The sequence below is a fragment of the Tupaia chinensis genome, unplaced genomic scaffold, assembly GCF_000334495.1.
Source record: "Tupaia chinensis unplaced genomic scaffold, TupChi_1.0 Scaffold000270_1, whole genome shotgun sequence".
NCBI classification, from domain to species: domain Eukaryota; kingdom Metazoa; phylum Chordata; class Mammalia; order Scandentia; family Tupaiidae; genus Tupaia; species Tupaia belangeri.
Window position 1 is genome coordinate 4,532,710 of NW_006159750.1, and position 15,572 is coordinate 4,548,281.

Below are 15,572 nucleotides of genomic sequence, written 5' to 3' on the forward strand. Positions count from 1 at the left end.
AAAAGTTACAACACTAAGTTGTAGGTAGATTTACTATACTTTATAGCAGTTAAATTATCTTTTCAGGATTCCTGGATCTGAAGTGTTTTGTCATACCTGCTACCTGACACATTTATGAATCTGAATTTCTCGTGGCTGATTCTTCTCCAGATTTGCCTGTTTCATTGTTATCCCTGTCTCCTACTTTCAGAGCCTGAACATCATCTTTGGCCACTAAGTTGTAGGTAGATTTACTATACTTTATAGCAGTTAAATTATCTTTTCAGGATTCCTGGATCTGAAGTGTTTTGTCATACCTGCTACCTGACACATTTATGAATCTGAATTTCTCGTGGCTGATTCTTCTCCAGATTTGCCTGTTTCATTGTTATCCCTGTCTCCTACTTTCAGAGCCTGAACATCATCTTTGGCTCTGTTGTCTACTTCTGCCTACCCACATTTGGACAATCACCAACTCTTGGCCTGTTCAAGCTGTCAGCTGCATCTGTTCCTTCCCATAGTCAGCACCTTAGTTTAGCCTTTGTCATCTCATCTCACTTTACCTTCCTCCACCAGATTGTGAATCCCACTGGAATAGAGATCATGCTATATTTTTTCAGTTTGAAGTCAAATACGCTTTATATCCTAATTTTACTATTACTCCTTATCTTTGGAAAGTTACTTCTTGGAGATCTTTGGCTCTGTTGTCTACTTCTGCCCTACCCACATTTGGACAATCACCAACTCTTGGCCTGTTCAAGCTGTCAGCTGCATCTGTTCCTTCCCATAGTCAGCACCTTAGTTTAGCCTTTGTCATCTCATCTCACTTTACCTTCCTCCACCAGATTGTGAATCCCACTGGAATAGAGATCATGCTATATTTTTTCAGTTTGAAGTCAAATACGCTTTATATCCTAATTTTACTATTACTCCTTATCTTTGGAAAGTTACTTCTTGGAGTCCTGGGTTCTTTGTTTTTTAGGGTTTTTTGTTTGTTTAGCTTTTTTAGTTTAAAATGGGAAATAAGATTTAATTATTGGGTAAATACATATAGAGAGAGCACCTGTTATTGGGGCCAGCAGATAGTTGCATTGCTGTACTCCCACATGGCTAAGTGCAATTTGAGACTTAGTGACTTCAAACTCACACTGGATGTGTGTACATTCATGCCCAAGATTCCAGAAGGAGAATGGAGGAGAAGAAATTGCAGCATGGTCATCCACCCAGGGATGATTTCTCACTTTTTATCACTGTGTCTCCAGTGAGAACACATGCCCTATAGCCAAAAAATCTCTCAAGGGGCCAGCAGGTGGTGTGGTGGTTAAAGCCCTGGACATTCCCATGTGGCTGACCACGGTTTGAGTCCCGGACCTGGTGGCTTGCTTTCTCACGTTCCTTTCCTCTGTGTCTGTCTTTCTCTAGTCAAATTAAAATAAATGAGTGGATAAATAAAACTAAATAATTCCTTAAAAGAATCTGTTCTCAAAAAATAAAAAATTAGGATTTAAGTACTGGTTTGAATGAAAAGCACAGATAAAAGTCCCCTCATGGCTTTGACATTTTAGAAGGTGTAGGTGTCTGGCATGCAGTAGATAAGCAAATGTTATCCTGGATGCCAGGTTGACCTGATCATAAAAAAGATGAATCACTAGGGGCCAGGCAGGTGGGGTGGTGGTTAAGGCACTGGATTCCCACATGGCTGGCTGTGGTTCAAGTCCTGGACCCAGCAGACTGCTTTTTTCTCTTTCCTGTTCTCTCTCTCTGTCTCTCTCTGGTAAAATTAAAACAATAAAAATAATAACAAATAAAAATAAATAAATTTAAAAAAAAAAAAAAAGAATCACTTAAGGGGGGGGGGGGGCGTGATTGTATTTTGAATACAAGAAGAATGTAAATGGTTTGTAGCCAGGAGGATTATGACAAACTCAGATGCACAAAATCTTTGATACTCCTTTTAAGAAGTGGGATCTATGTTCATTTTGAATTTGTATAAGTTTTGTGATTACATTATTGAGTAGAATATCACAATGTCCATTTTACCCAGGACTTAAGACACTGGTAGTTTCTACTTCCCTTTCTGAAACAACCAGTCTTACAACCCACGTGATAATGCTGTGAGGAAGACCAAGGAGCCTCATGTAGAGCCCCACAAGAAGAAAAAGTAACCCCTGTTAACTGCCCCTTGACTCTCAACCAGCACTAACTCACACCAGCAGTGTGAGTTCACTATGTTTGAAGTGAATCCTCCAGACCCAATTGAGCCTCTTTTGCTAACTCCCTGAGATCTACTACAGTATCTTTGCCCACATCACAGAGCTTGAAATCTGAGAATTTACATCCCCTTACTTTGCTTTGATATTCCATTATAAACCTGGAGACTGGACCTGCTAGTGGAAAGAACTAATACCTTTGATTCCCTTCCTCACATTTCATTAAACTCATACCACAAGAGGGAAGATTGAAGAACGTCAACACACCAGGACAGAATTGGGTGTTCTTAGGGTTTTTTAAATTGGATTATTTTTATTTAACTTTATTTACTTTGTTTGTTTGTTTTATTTGACCAGAGAGGGACAGAATGAAAGAGAAAGACAGGGAAAGTGAGAAAGTAAGCTGCCAGGTTCGGGATTTGAACATAGCCATGTGGGAGCCCAGCACCCTTAACCACCATACCACCTGCTCTCCCCAAGAGTTTTAACACAAGCTATTGCCCATCCGCTGCCAAAAAGAATTATTTATTCACTATTGAGTGTTACTTAGCCAATCACTGTTGTACAAAATTCTTCCCTTTGGCTAAATTAATACTTTGCTATTCCCCTCCCCATTCGTGTCTTTTGCCTTTATAATAATCTAGGAATCTATAAAACCTAAGCACACATTTAAAAAAAAAATAGGGGCCCCATGTGTGTGAGTTGTTATGATGGAAGTCAAAGGGAAAAATTTGACAGGAAGGAGTACAAAGACATCACAAGAACAAGATTTCATAAAAACAGTGACTCTAGATCTTAAAAGACATTCCCAAGAAAAGTTAAGGAACGTGCACCTAAACTCACATCTAAGAATTTTGAGAAAAGTGCCACAAAACCAGGGAAAAAGTGTCGGGACCTGCTTGGCAGAACATGTTTTTGTTTTGTCTTGATTTGAGTGTGGGGGGCTGTGGATTAGAAATAAAAATAAACACAATAAGACATGTAAGTATAGAAAAGTGAAGCTTGGGTGGGCATGACTTTTTTGATGGAGAAAATCTTGACTCCAAACCAGTCTCCCGTTTATTATTTTATAGGGCAGAAAATGGGGGAAGAGCAAACGGAATGTAAAGCCAGTTGTTGTTTTTTTGTTTTTTTATTTTTTTGTTTTATTTACTATAGAGCACATGCGCTCGACAGACAGACAGAGACAGAGAGACAGAAAACGAGAAATCACCCCCCAGGGGGGGTGGCCACACCGCAGTCCCTTCTCCTCCATTCTCCTCTTGGGATCTTGGGCACACACACACACGCACACGCACCCGGCCCAGCTTGAGTTTTAAGCCACGTGGTCCGGGATGCAAACCGCAGTCGACTACGTGGGAGTCCAGGGACATAGCCATTATATAGAGCACATGCGCTCGACAGACAGACAGAGACAGAGAGACAGAAAACGAGAAATCACCCCCCAGGGGGGGTGGCCACACCGCAGTCCCTTCTCCTCCATTCTCCTCTTGGGATCTTGGGCACACACACACACGCACACGCACACGCACCCGGCCCAGCTTGAGTTTTAAGCCACGTGGTCCGGGATGCAAACCGCAGTCGACTACGTGGGAGTCCAGGGACATAGCCATTACGCTAACTGCTGGTCCCAAGCCATTTGTTTTTTATGTTAATCATCTGCGGATGTGAAACAGACTGGCGCCATGTAGTTTCTCTGATCTTTTTGGGACAAAATTTGATAAACACATGTAGCTTCCTTTAGCCTGATACTGCTCTTCAATTTCAACAACAGGCAGTATATTTGCATGCAAATGCTTTCATTGCTAGGCAAATGAAGCTCATAGAGCCACATTTCTGCATGAGTCTAATGGTCACCATGTTTCTTCAGATTGGCTGCTCTCCACAAAAAAGGGTATGAAGCAGTTCAAGAATAACCAAAAAAAGGGACAGAGCTCCTAAGAATAAATAAACAACAGCCAACTAAATTCAAGGGAAAATTCCAGCCAGACAGTCAAAGTGATGGAAAGACTGTGACAAAGAAAGAAGTAAAGATGGTAAATGACTTAACAGAAATTGGTTAAAGGAAACATTAAAATGATTGCATTGTACATGATTCAGCTCAGTTGATCCAGTGTTACATTCAATATGGTAATAAGAACAAAAAAATAGGCTTTTAAAGAATTGTGTATAAAGCCAAATACTCTGGAAATGTTTAAAAATTTCTCATGGGGACCAGCAGTTGGCCTAATGGCTATGCCACTGGACTCCTATGTAGTCGACCGCAATTCAAGACCCGGATCCAGTGGCTTAAACTCATGCTGGGCACGTGTGTGTGTGTGCCCAAGATCCCTAGAAGAGAATGGAGGAGAGACTGCAACATGGCCATCCCCCCTGGGGGGTGATTTCTTTCTGTCTCTCTGTCTCTTGCAAGTGCACGTGCCCTATAGTAAAAGCCTCTCCAAAAACAAAACAAAACAAAACAAAACTTTATAAAGTTATTTATATAATTTTAAAAAATAATAAAAATTTTAAAATGTGCCAGAAGGCACATACACTTCACTGAGAGAGACAGGGATGGGGAGGAGTAAGAAAGCATGCCTACCCGCCATAGGCCATGGCTATGCTGCAATCTCTTTTCCATTTCTCCCACCTTTTAGATTTGGGGCATACATACTTGCCCAGTGTGTTTTTCAAGTCACCGAGTCTGAGGGTCTCAGAACCACATGGTTGACCATGTGGGATCCAGCCTCTTAAACCACCAGGCCACCCACTGGCCCACTCAGCACTCAATTGGCCCAAATAAGCTGTTTTGCATTGCATATTTTGTCCCAGCCTTCCATTATAGGTTGACACTTGTGACAACTCCTAGGAAATACAACCAGGGAAGTTTGTTAGAGATTCAGTGTGGTGGTTAATTTTGGGTGTCCACTTGACTGGATTGAAGAATGCCTGGAAGGCTTCTGGTACATTGTTTCTAAATTGTATGAGCATGTTTCCTGACAAAATTAGCTTGTGAGTCAGTGGGAGGTTTGAGGAATACCTGCCTTCAACATGGTCAGGCACCATCTAAGGGAAAAACAAAGCAAGTGGGATTCTATTTCCTCCTCTCCTTTTTTTAAATGCCAGAGGGTACACACATGTGCCAGAGAGAAAAAGAGAAAGTGCCCTCCAGGGGGACCTAGTCATGCTGCAATTTTTTTTCCTCTTTTTCTCCATCTTGCCAGGATCCTGGGTACACATGCATCCAACATGTTTTTCAGGCTGCCAGGGCTAGAATTCAAACCATGGTTGGTCGCGTGGGATCCAGCTCCCTCTGAACAGTGCAAAATCAGTATATCCTGGTGCCAGCTCACGCTCTTAATCTCACTCTCCTGACTTCTTTCCAAAGGTTCTGTACTCTTCTATGTGACTTCTGGCCCCTGTGCCTCTCTAGCCAAATTAACTGCAAGTTCTTTAACTTTTGGACTCTAGACTTTTATCAGTAGCCTCCTAAGAACCCCTTTCAAGTCTTAGACTGGAACCATACCAGCTTTCCTACTTCAGAGTCTTTCACCTGTTTTTTCCTAGCTTTCTTGTGCTCATAAAAAGATCCTATTATAGGGACCAGCAGTTGGCGTAATGGCTATGTTGCTGGACTCCCACTTAGTTGACCGCGGTTCGAGTCCTGGACCTGGTAGCTTAAACCCAAGAGGAGAATGGAGGAGAAGGGATTGCGGCGTGGCCATCCCCCCCCCACCCCGGGGGGTGATTTCCTGCTTCCTGTCTCTTTGTCTGTCTCTGTCTGTCTGGCAAGCGCATGTGCCCTATAGCAAAATCCTCTCCAAAAAAAAAAAGACCCTATTATAAATCCCTTTTACATAAATATATATTCATCCCATTGGTTCTGTTTCTCTGGAGAACCCTGACAAATACACTCAGTATGCTGACCATGTAAGTACCCCCTGCCTAGCATTGTCATAGGATGGGAACGTGCTGAGCTGCGCTGTGCAAAATCCTTGGTTCTTTGGGTCTAGATGACTAAAAATTAGAGACCTGTCCCTAGGCACAAAATAAAGCTACAACCACAATAAAAGTAGGCAGAAAAGAGAAGTTAAAAGGAAAGAAAGATTTTTAAAAAGACATCTACCCAAAAGACTTTGGGGCAGGCAGGTTGCTAGGTAGTAACTGCGTTTGGAACTGGTTAGGTATTATTTTTACTACTAGAGGTGATAATATTTAACAGTGTCATACTATCTATGTCCTTTATTTGAATTCACAGGCTTCTTCCTGTGCTTGCACAGCTCTCTCACAAGTGAAGAATTTGAGGAATTTTTATTACCTAACTGCACATGCCCAGTGTGCACCATGATGATAGGAGCATCTTTATGAGGATAAACTGCCCAATTAGTTTTTTTGCCCCAATGGGAATCAGGATGTTGACCAAAATGTCTGGTTGGGTCTTTCTGTAATTTTTTAAAGAATTATTTTACTTTTATTTATTGTCATTATTTTTTATTTTTATTTTTTGAGGTTGACCAGAGAGAGAGAAGGAACCATGAATGAGAAAGCAAGCTGCCAGGTCCAGAACTCAAACCACAGTAACCATGTTGGAGGCCAACCGCCTTAACCACCACACCACCTGACAGCCCCAAGGATCTTTTGGTATTCATGAGGAATGATAAGAGGGAAATTTACAATCATCCCTATGTGTCTTCTTCAGGTACCAAGGAAGAAAAATGTTATTTACCTCACCTTCCTGGTGCCAGGAGCTGGGTGGGAAGAAGGTATTTTCATGGAGGGTCTGGCTATAACTCCTGATAAGTTGTGATTGATGTGTGTCCTTCTATTTTCTTAGTGCCGCCACTCATTACTAGCTAACCGCCTACCACAGCATGTACCCAAATTCCAGACCCTTAGAAGGAAAGGTGATGTTTATCATAAACTATATTGTTTGTACAAGTGGTTTTGGTACAGTGATATATAATAATCTGTCTGGTCTTTGTCCCACATTGAAACAGAGCAAGAACCCCCTAATATATTTTCTAGGGTTCCTGAAATATAAAGTCCATTTGCATCATAATGGCCCAGAGTAAGGAGTAAGCCTTCAGACTTTGGGTATGATAATGACCAGCATGGACTATGGGTGAGGGCCATTTGACCTCTAAAACTCTCACTTAAAGGAAAGAAGGTTTTCATTTCAATGTGTAAGATGTTTTGTAGACTGGAAACTGCTGGTTGTGAGCTCACCAGGCTGAATGGTTCCAGACACCTGAAGAGGAATTTGATTATCTAAGGCCTCACCAATCAAGAATGCCCACTAGCTGATCACGCCCTCTTGAACCAATCACTGTACTGATCATGCGCCTGGGACCTCTGCCCCTAATTTTGCCCTTAAAAATGCATGTGGGGAACATCTCGGGGAGACCAGGTCTTTTCAGCATGAGCTGCCCGCTCTCCTTGCTTTGCGCTCTGCAATAAAGCTGTACTTTCCTTCATCACACCATGTGCCTGTGGCTTGGTTTTATAGCGCTTGGGCGAGTGAACCTGATTTGAGTTAGGTAACAACATTACTAGGAGATAACCTCAAAATCTTTGGAATTTCCTGACAGGAGTGTCTGTTATTCATGATTGGCCTTGGTTGCTTAGGCTAATGAGATGACTCATGGTTGCCCTTTAGAAATAGCTTAATCTGATGAGATGACTCAGCATGGGGGCAGGCTACACTGGAAAAATCAGCCTTGTGATAAGTGGGTTGGGGTTTTGAGTTATTCTCTGTCAGTCTAACTTGGAAGAAGAAAGGATCGAACCATATGGTCAATGGTTCAGTCAACTGTGCCTATGTAATAAACCCCAATGAAAATTCTGGCCTCTCAAAACTCAGGTGAGCTTTTCTGTTTGGTAATTATACACTGCTGTGCTGAGAACACAAAAGCTTCACATTTGGGACCTTTCCAGGATTCGCTCGCTCTCCATTTGGCTAGCCCCAGTAATAACTTTAACACTTCAATCCAACTATGGTGTTAAAAGGTGAGGCCTTTGGAAGAAAATTAGGCTCAGGTTATTAAGGTGGTCCCCCTTGATTGATTTCTGGGTATTTTATAGGGAGAGAGAGAGAAACCAGAACAGAAACGAAAACACACTGCTCTGCTCTTCCTCTTGTAATGTGATGCCTAGGGACTCTGTAATACTCCCACCAAATGTGGCTCCTGGACTTTGGACTACTGAACTGTGACCTAAATAAACCTCTATTTTCATCAATTACCCAGACTCAGGTATTTTCTGTTATTAGTTACAGAACTAACTATTGGGTCCTCTAGCAAGTTGTAATGCATTTTTACATAGAAAAATAACTTTGCTGAGGACGTTAGAATAACCAGATTGTCAGTATCAGAATTGCACTGCAAAGAATCATTCTTACCACTTATTTGTAATGGTAATGGAACCCTCCAGAGATCTACATTCCAAGACACCAGCCAAGGACCAAATTTGCAGTCTTTTTCAAGGAAAGCAGTTAGGCCTGCCATGCAGCTCTATTTGTTGTGTAAGGGTTTTTTTGTTTGTTTGTTCCTTTGGGGTTTTTTTTTCTTTTGAGGCTTTTGCCTTAGGGTCTGTGTGCTCTCTCTGGAGAGAGACACCAGCTGTCACAGTCCTTTCTTCTCCATTCTCCTCCTGGGATTTTGGGCATGCACACACACACACACACACACACACACACACACACACACACCTGGTGAGTTTTAAGCCACCAGGTCTTGAACTCGAACCATGGTGGGTCATGTGAGAGCCCAGTGATGTAACTGCTATACCATCTACTGGCCCCTATATAAGTGTTTTTAGTTGCAAGAAAGGGGAACATTTATTATGAGGATTCACATCCTAAAGGAATCCTCTGGGTGGGAGTCAGGAACCCAGTTATTTGAAATCTAACGAAATACAAGGAGCCTGTGCCTCCTGAACCTGAGATCTCCATTCCGAGTCAGCTACTATGTATCTGCCCATTCTGGCACCCATATATTAAGTGTACTTATTCCAACTGTCTGATTATAGAGTACAGAAATGGGAAGAGAAGGTATAAGGAAACAATTTAAACAGTGCTGGTGATTTAGCTGCCAAGTCACTAATAAGCAAGAGGGCATGGCAAGAAATGTAATTAAACTTGAAATAATCAAGTTTATTGAAGAAGTCTTGGAGAAGAACTTGCATGATTTTACAGTCTTTCCCCCAACTCTAACAAAGTGAAACACGTTATTCAGGTAGAGATAGAGAAATTGACAAAAATTTCTATGCACCAATCTTCATTTTTTGTTGTTGTTGTTCATGAACCCCTTTGATATGTGAAAAAAAAAATTTTAAATAGATTTTATTAAGCCAGCCAATGGTCTAGTGGTTAAGGCGTCTGGATCCCACGTGGCTAACTGTGCAGGGAGTCTCAGACTCTATGGTTTGAAAAACACGGGTGAATGTGCATGCATGCCCAAAATCCCAAAAGGAGGGGAAGTGGGGTGTGCTTTAACTCTCTCTGGTGCATGTACATGCCCTCTAGTCAATTTTTTTTTTTCATTTTAAACAAGAAGTTTATTTAAACAAGATGCTTAACTTGAAGGGAAAACTATCTAGGATTCCTTTTTTTCTTTAAGAGTAATTTACCCCTACTTAAAGACAGATTGTCCTACATGTAACGGCTACGTACAAAAAAGTTATAAAATTGTCCTTGGTTTTACAATGATAAATGAAAAACATTAAAATTCTCCAAACAAGGTATGCAAGGATTTTTATGTTGTTGGGTTTTTATTTCTTTTTCTTTTTGTTAAAACAGCAAAATAACTTACTGGAATATAAAGATAAGAGCTGAGTGAGCATACCACTAATGGAGAAAGGGGGTATTTTCACAGAACCGGTATTTTTCCCCATCCCATCTCCATTTGATGTCAATCAAAACATACCATTGGCCATTTAGTTTTAAAAAAATGCAATATGCTTGTGCACATACACCAGTTACTTTATGTACAATAAAGGAATGGGGAAGTGAAAACGAAAGAATAGAGAAAACTATACTGTAGTAGTCAGGATGTGGTGAAACCAAATTGTGGTTTTCTAATTGAGAATGTATTCTTGGTCTATAAGAACAGAGTTCTGGAGTAAAGAAGTAGGTTCCCTTTTCAGTAGATACCTCCTGTCTGCTGTTGGAACACGTGGATTGTATTTTCATCCTCCATTTCCAACTGTGCAGGTGTGTCTGTTTCGTTGATCGGCTGCCCATCAAATCGGAATCTGATCTGCCTCATTGACAAATCCTGTCGTTCACAATAGGCTTTCATTTACTAAGTGGTGTATGCCTCTTAATCTTAAACTGCACCACAGAACCATCCTGACCTGCCACCTGCAAATTAATATGATCGTTGTTCTCAGTCTCAACTCCTTCCTTAGGCTTTTCATCCGCCATGACGAGCGCCAGTCTCCTCAGCTGCCGCTTCACAAAAGAGGTTCCAGGTCCTCACAGGATGAGCACACAGGCAGCACCAGGAGCGGCAGAAGCACTAGCCAATATTTTTTTAACTTTTTTTTTTTTTTTTTTCAGTTTATAAGGCATGAGCCCTCTTGAAGGGTAATGGAGAGAGGGAGAAAGAGAGAAATCACATGCTGCAATCCCTTCTCCATTCTCATCTCCGTATTTTGGGCACACATGCACATCATATGCTTGGCTTTTTTTTTTTTTTTTTTTTTTTTGCTATAGGGCGCATGCGCTCGCCAGAAAGACAGAGACAGAGACAGAAAGTGAGAAATCATCCCCTGGGAGGATGGCCATGCCGCAATCTCTTCTCCATTCTCCTCTCAGGATCTTAGGCACGCACGCACATGTGCCTGGCATGAGTTTAAGCCACCAGGTCCAGGACTCGAATTGTGGTTGACTACATGGGAGTCTAACGACATAGCCATTACTCTAACTGCTGGTCCCACTTGGCATGATTTTAAAGCCACTAAATCCCAGATTCAAACCACACGATCAACTTGTGGGATCCAGGTTAACTTCCACACTACCTGCTGGCTCCAGATTTTATTTCTTTATAGTAGTTCTAGGTTCACTTACATTGCTAGACTCCCGTGTAGTCAACCTCAGTTCGAGTCCTGGACCCAGCGGCTTAAAACTCACACCAGGTGCATGTGCATGCGTGCCCAAGATCCCAAGAGGAGAATATAAGAGAAGGAATTGTGTAGTCATCACTCCGGGGGGTGATTTCTCACTCCCCCCCCCAGAGGTTTTCGCTATAGGGCGTATGCGCTCGCCAGACAGAGAGAGACATAGAGATAGAAAGCGAGAAATCACCCCCCCCAGGGGGGATGGTCACACCGCAATCCCTTCTCCTCCATTCTCCTCTCGGGATCTTGGGTACGCACACACACACGCCCGGCGTGAGTTTTAAGCCTCCGGGTCCGGGACGTGAACCGCGGTTGACTACATGGGAGTCCAGCGACATAGCCATTACGCTAACTGCTGGTTCCCGATTTCTTACTTTCTGTCTGTCTCTGTTTCTCTGGCATGTACACACACCTGTAGCAAAAAAAATAAAAAAAACAGTAAAAATAAAAGTAAATGGAAAGTACAGCAAATTCCTGTAAAACTTCTGTCCTAATAATCATACAATCTTTCCTTCCATCAATATTCCATATCACAGTGGTTCATTGTTACAATCAACAAACCTATATTAACACAAAATTATCGCTGCCAGGAGATAGTGCAACAGTTACATCAATGGACTCCCACATGGCTGTTAGAGTCCCGGAGGCTTCAAAATCACACCTGGCCCATGTGTGCCAAAGATCCTGGGAGAATGAAAGAGAAGGGATTGCAGTGTGGCCATCCTCCCTGGGGGGTGATTTCTCACTTTCCTCTCTCTCTCTCTCTCTCTCCAGGTGTCATATAGTTAGAATCATGCAATATATATCCTTTTCATTTACCATATATTCTTCTTCCACTTAATGTTCCTCTTTTCTTTATGCCTTCACAGCTCATTTTTTTTTTAGTACTGAATAATATTCCACTGTGTTGAGGTTCCACAGTTTATGTATCCATTCATCTGCCGTTAGGCTAGGACATTCAGTCTCACAGAATATGCCACAAGTATATTTCTCTGGCATATTTCAAGCTGGCTGTTCTGAGAAACTGCAAACACAGAAGTAACTGAAAAGCTGCAATTTTGGGGCCGGCAGATGGCATGGTGGTTAGAGGTGCCGGACTCCTACATGGCTGACAGTAGTTCAAGTCCTGAACCTGCTGGCTTGTTTTCTCACTTTCCCTCTCTCTGTCTTGCTCTGAACAAACTGGAAAATAATCATGATAAATAAAGTTAAATAAAATAATTCTTAAAAAAAAAACAAAAAAAACCCTGCATTTCCAAAAAAAAAAAAAAAAAACTGCATTTCCTTAAAAGAAATTAACATCTAGGAGCCGGCAGGTGGCGCTGGACTCCCACATGGCTGACTCTGGTTCAAGTCCAGGACTTGGTGGCTTGCTTTCTCGCTTTCTCTTTCTCTTTCTCTTTCTGTGTGTCTTGCTGGTCAAATTTTAAAAATATTAATAATGATGAATAAAATTTTTAAAAAATAATTATTTAAAAAAGATTAATGTCTAAAAAGGAAATTTTCACTGGAAAAGGTGTCTATATCAGGAGAACATTTATTACCTGATAGGCTTTTATTTGCATAACAAGACAATCTTCATTCACCATACATTTCCTTCACTTGCTCTCTCATAATTTGTCTCCACCACCCCCAGAAAACCCAAGCCCCTATTCCTTTCTAGAGCTCAATGTATTATATATACTTCAATCATCTGGTCCTTCTTTGAGGCTCATATTTTTAATGAGAATCCTGTGTTTGTATAAGTTTCCCATTAACCTGTGGTCTGTCAATTCAATTCGTAACCTAGCCAAAGGAGCCATTTTTCTCTGCCCTGTCATTTGCTAGGACAGAGATTGTCCTAAAAATTGTTGAGTTTTGTTTCTATTTTTGTTTTTAGAGAGTTTTTTGCTATAGGGTGCATGCGCTTGCCTGAGAGACAGAAAGCAAGAAATCACCCCCCGGGGGGATGGCTATGCCACAATCCCTTCTCCTCCATTCTCCTCTTGGGAGTTTGGGCACATGTGCACACAGATGTGCCCGGTGAGTTTTAAACCATTAGGTCCAGGACTCGAACCCTGGTCAAAAACATGGGAGTCCAGTGACACAACCATTATGCCATCTGCTGGTCCCACAGTTATTATTTTAAAGATTCTGGAATTAGGAGTAAAGCTGCTGTAAATTTAGCAATGGGCAGGTTTTTGTGGGGACATAAATTTTCACTTGATAAATATCAAGGGGAGTGATTGCTGAATTATATGGTAAGAATATGTTTAGTTTTTAGGATTTTTTTTTTTTTTAAAGAAACTGCCAAACTCAGGGGATAGCAGATGGCATGGTAGTTAATGCACTGGACTCCCACATGGCTGACCATGGTTAGAGTCCCAAACCTGGCAGTTTAAAAATCACACCAGGCATGTGTGCATGCATGCCCAAAATCCTAGGAGGATAATGGAAGAGAAAGGCTTGTGGAGTGCCATTCCCACTGGGGAATCATTTCTCCTTTCCCTCTCACCATCTCTGTCTCTCTCCAGCAAGTGCACACACCCTATAGCAAAAAAATTTTAAATAAGTCAAAAGGAAAGAAAAAACTGCCAAACTGTCTTCCAGCATGACTATAAATTTTGCATTTCCACCAACAATGAGAGTTCCTATTGTCCCATGCCCTCAACAACATTTTGGATTTTAGTCATTTTTTTAAAAAATTATTGAGGGGCCAGCAGATGGCATAGCGGTTACATTGCTGGACTCCCACATGGCCAACAGGGTCCCAAGTCCCAGACCTGGTAGCTTGAAACTCATGCTGGGTGCATATGCATGCATGCCCAAGATCCCAGAAAAAGAATGAAGAAGGGATTGCAGTGTGGCCATCGCCCTGGGTGGTGGTGGTGGTGGTGGTGGCGATTTCTCATTTTCCCTCTCACTGTCTCTGTCTCTGTCTCTGTCTCTCTCTCCAGTAAGCACACACACCCTAAGGCAAAAATCTCTAAAAAAAAAATTATTAATTTATTTCATTTCATTTGTTGTTTGACCAGAGAGAAAGAGAAAGTGAGACAGCAAGCCATTAGGCCTGGGACTCCAACTGGGTCAGCCATGTGGGAGCCTTAACCACCATACCACCTGCCAGCCCCCGAGTAAGATCATTCTAATGTGTGGTCCTGACAACAGAAATAACCAAGCCCCGTAGAAATCATAATTAACATGATTTATTCTAAGCACAGTTTTCAGTGATCAGGCTCAGAGAAACACAAAAGCGTTACCTTGGATGCTCAGATACAGTTGTCCTTTTGTTCCGTTCTGAGAGCAGGAGACACAAACTTGTCAATTAGCATTAGGGGTCTCTTCATTGGCCTGATCCAAAAATGTGGGACATCTGGAAGCAGAGGCTTGTAAGGTGGGTTTAGAAATTCTTAGGTTAGTAATTGGTTAAATATGCAAATCTTTGTCAGTGAAGAAGAAAGTCTGAATTTAACCTAAATGTAGATAATAAGGCCACACATTTATCTGCTGATGCTATTCCAGGGTCAGGACGTAAGGAGCTGCCCACAATTGCTAGACCAATACAGTCTATTACAGCAAGATTAATGTTTGTAGACATGACTCTCCCAGGTCCCTTGGAAAGCATCCTAGTCTAGGGAGAAGAGTCAGAAATCTGTCCTCAGTATTATCTCACTGTTAATCTACAGTTCCCTAAGGATTCATATGCTTGTTAGCCACCTGGATATCTTCTTTGACAAGGAGTCTACTAGGCATTTTCCCCATTTTTAAATTGAGTTGTTCGTTTTCTCATTGTTCTAAGAGTTCTTTGTATTTCAGACAAAAATGCATTTACTAGATGTGCCTTTTCCAAATATTTTTTTCCCAGTCTATGGCTTGTCTTCTCATTCTCTTGATCTCTCAGACATTTTAAAATTGATATCTAAACTGTTTCATCATGGGCGACTTCATGCTACAGTGGTTAATGTGTTGCTCAGGAGAAGCTGGAGCCCACATGGTGACTGCAGTTTGGATCTCTGGCCCATCAGCCTGGAACATGCTGGGCACTCTTTTTTTTTTTTTTTTTGGAGAGGTTTTCACTATAGGGCATGTGCACTTGCCAGACAGACAGAGACATAGAGACAGAAAGCGAGAAATCACCCCCCAGGGGGGATGGTCACACCACAATCCCTTCTTCTCCATTCTCCTCTCGGGATCTTGGGCATGCACGCACACGCGCCCGGCGTGAGTTTTAAGCCACCGGGTCCGGGACACGAACTGCGGTTGACTATGTGGGAGTCCAGCAACATAGCCATTATGCTAACCGCT

The 15,572-nt window shown here is 41.9% G+C and overlaps 1 protein-coding gene and 1 pseudogene across 1 annotated transcript in view; both read right to left on the bottom strand.

Moving 5' to 3' along the window:
- Positions 1-14,648, bottom strand: part of HENMT1 (HEN methyltransferase 1) — a 35,928-nt gene extending 21,280 nt beyond the window's left edge. The window contains exon 1 of the mRNA XM_027772280.1: positions 14,528-14,648. The gene's annotated coding sequence lies outside the window, so the exon portion shown is untranslated. The remainder of the gene's footprint in view (positions 1-14,527) is intronic.
- Positions 10,084-10,712, bottom strand: LOC106734968 (small ubiquitin-related modifier 2 pseudogene; annotated as a pseudogene).
- Positions 14,649-15,572: the final 924 nt, after the last annotated feature.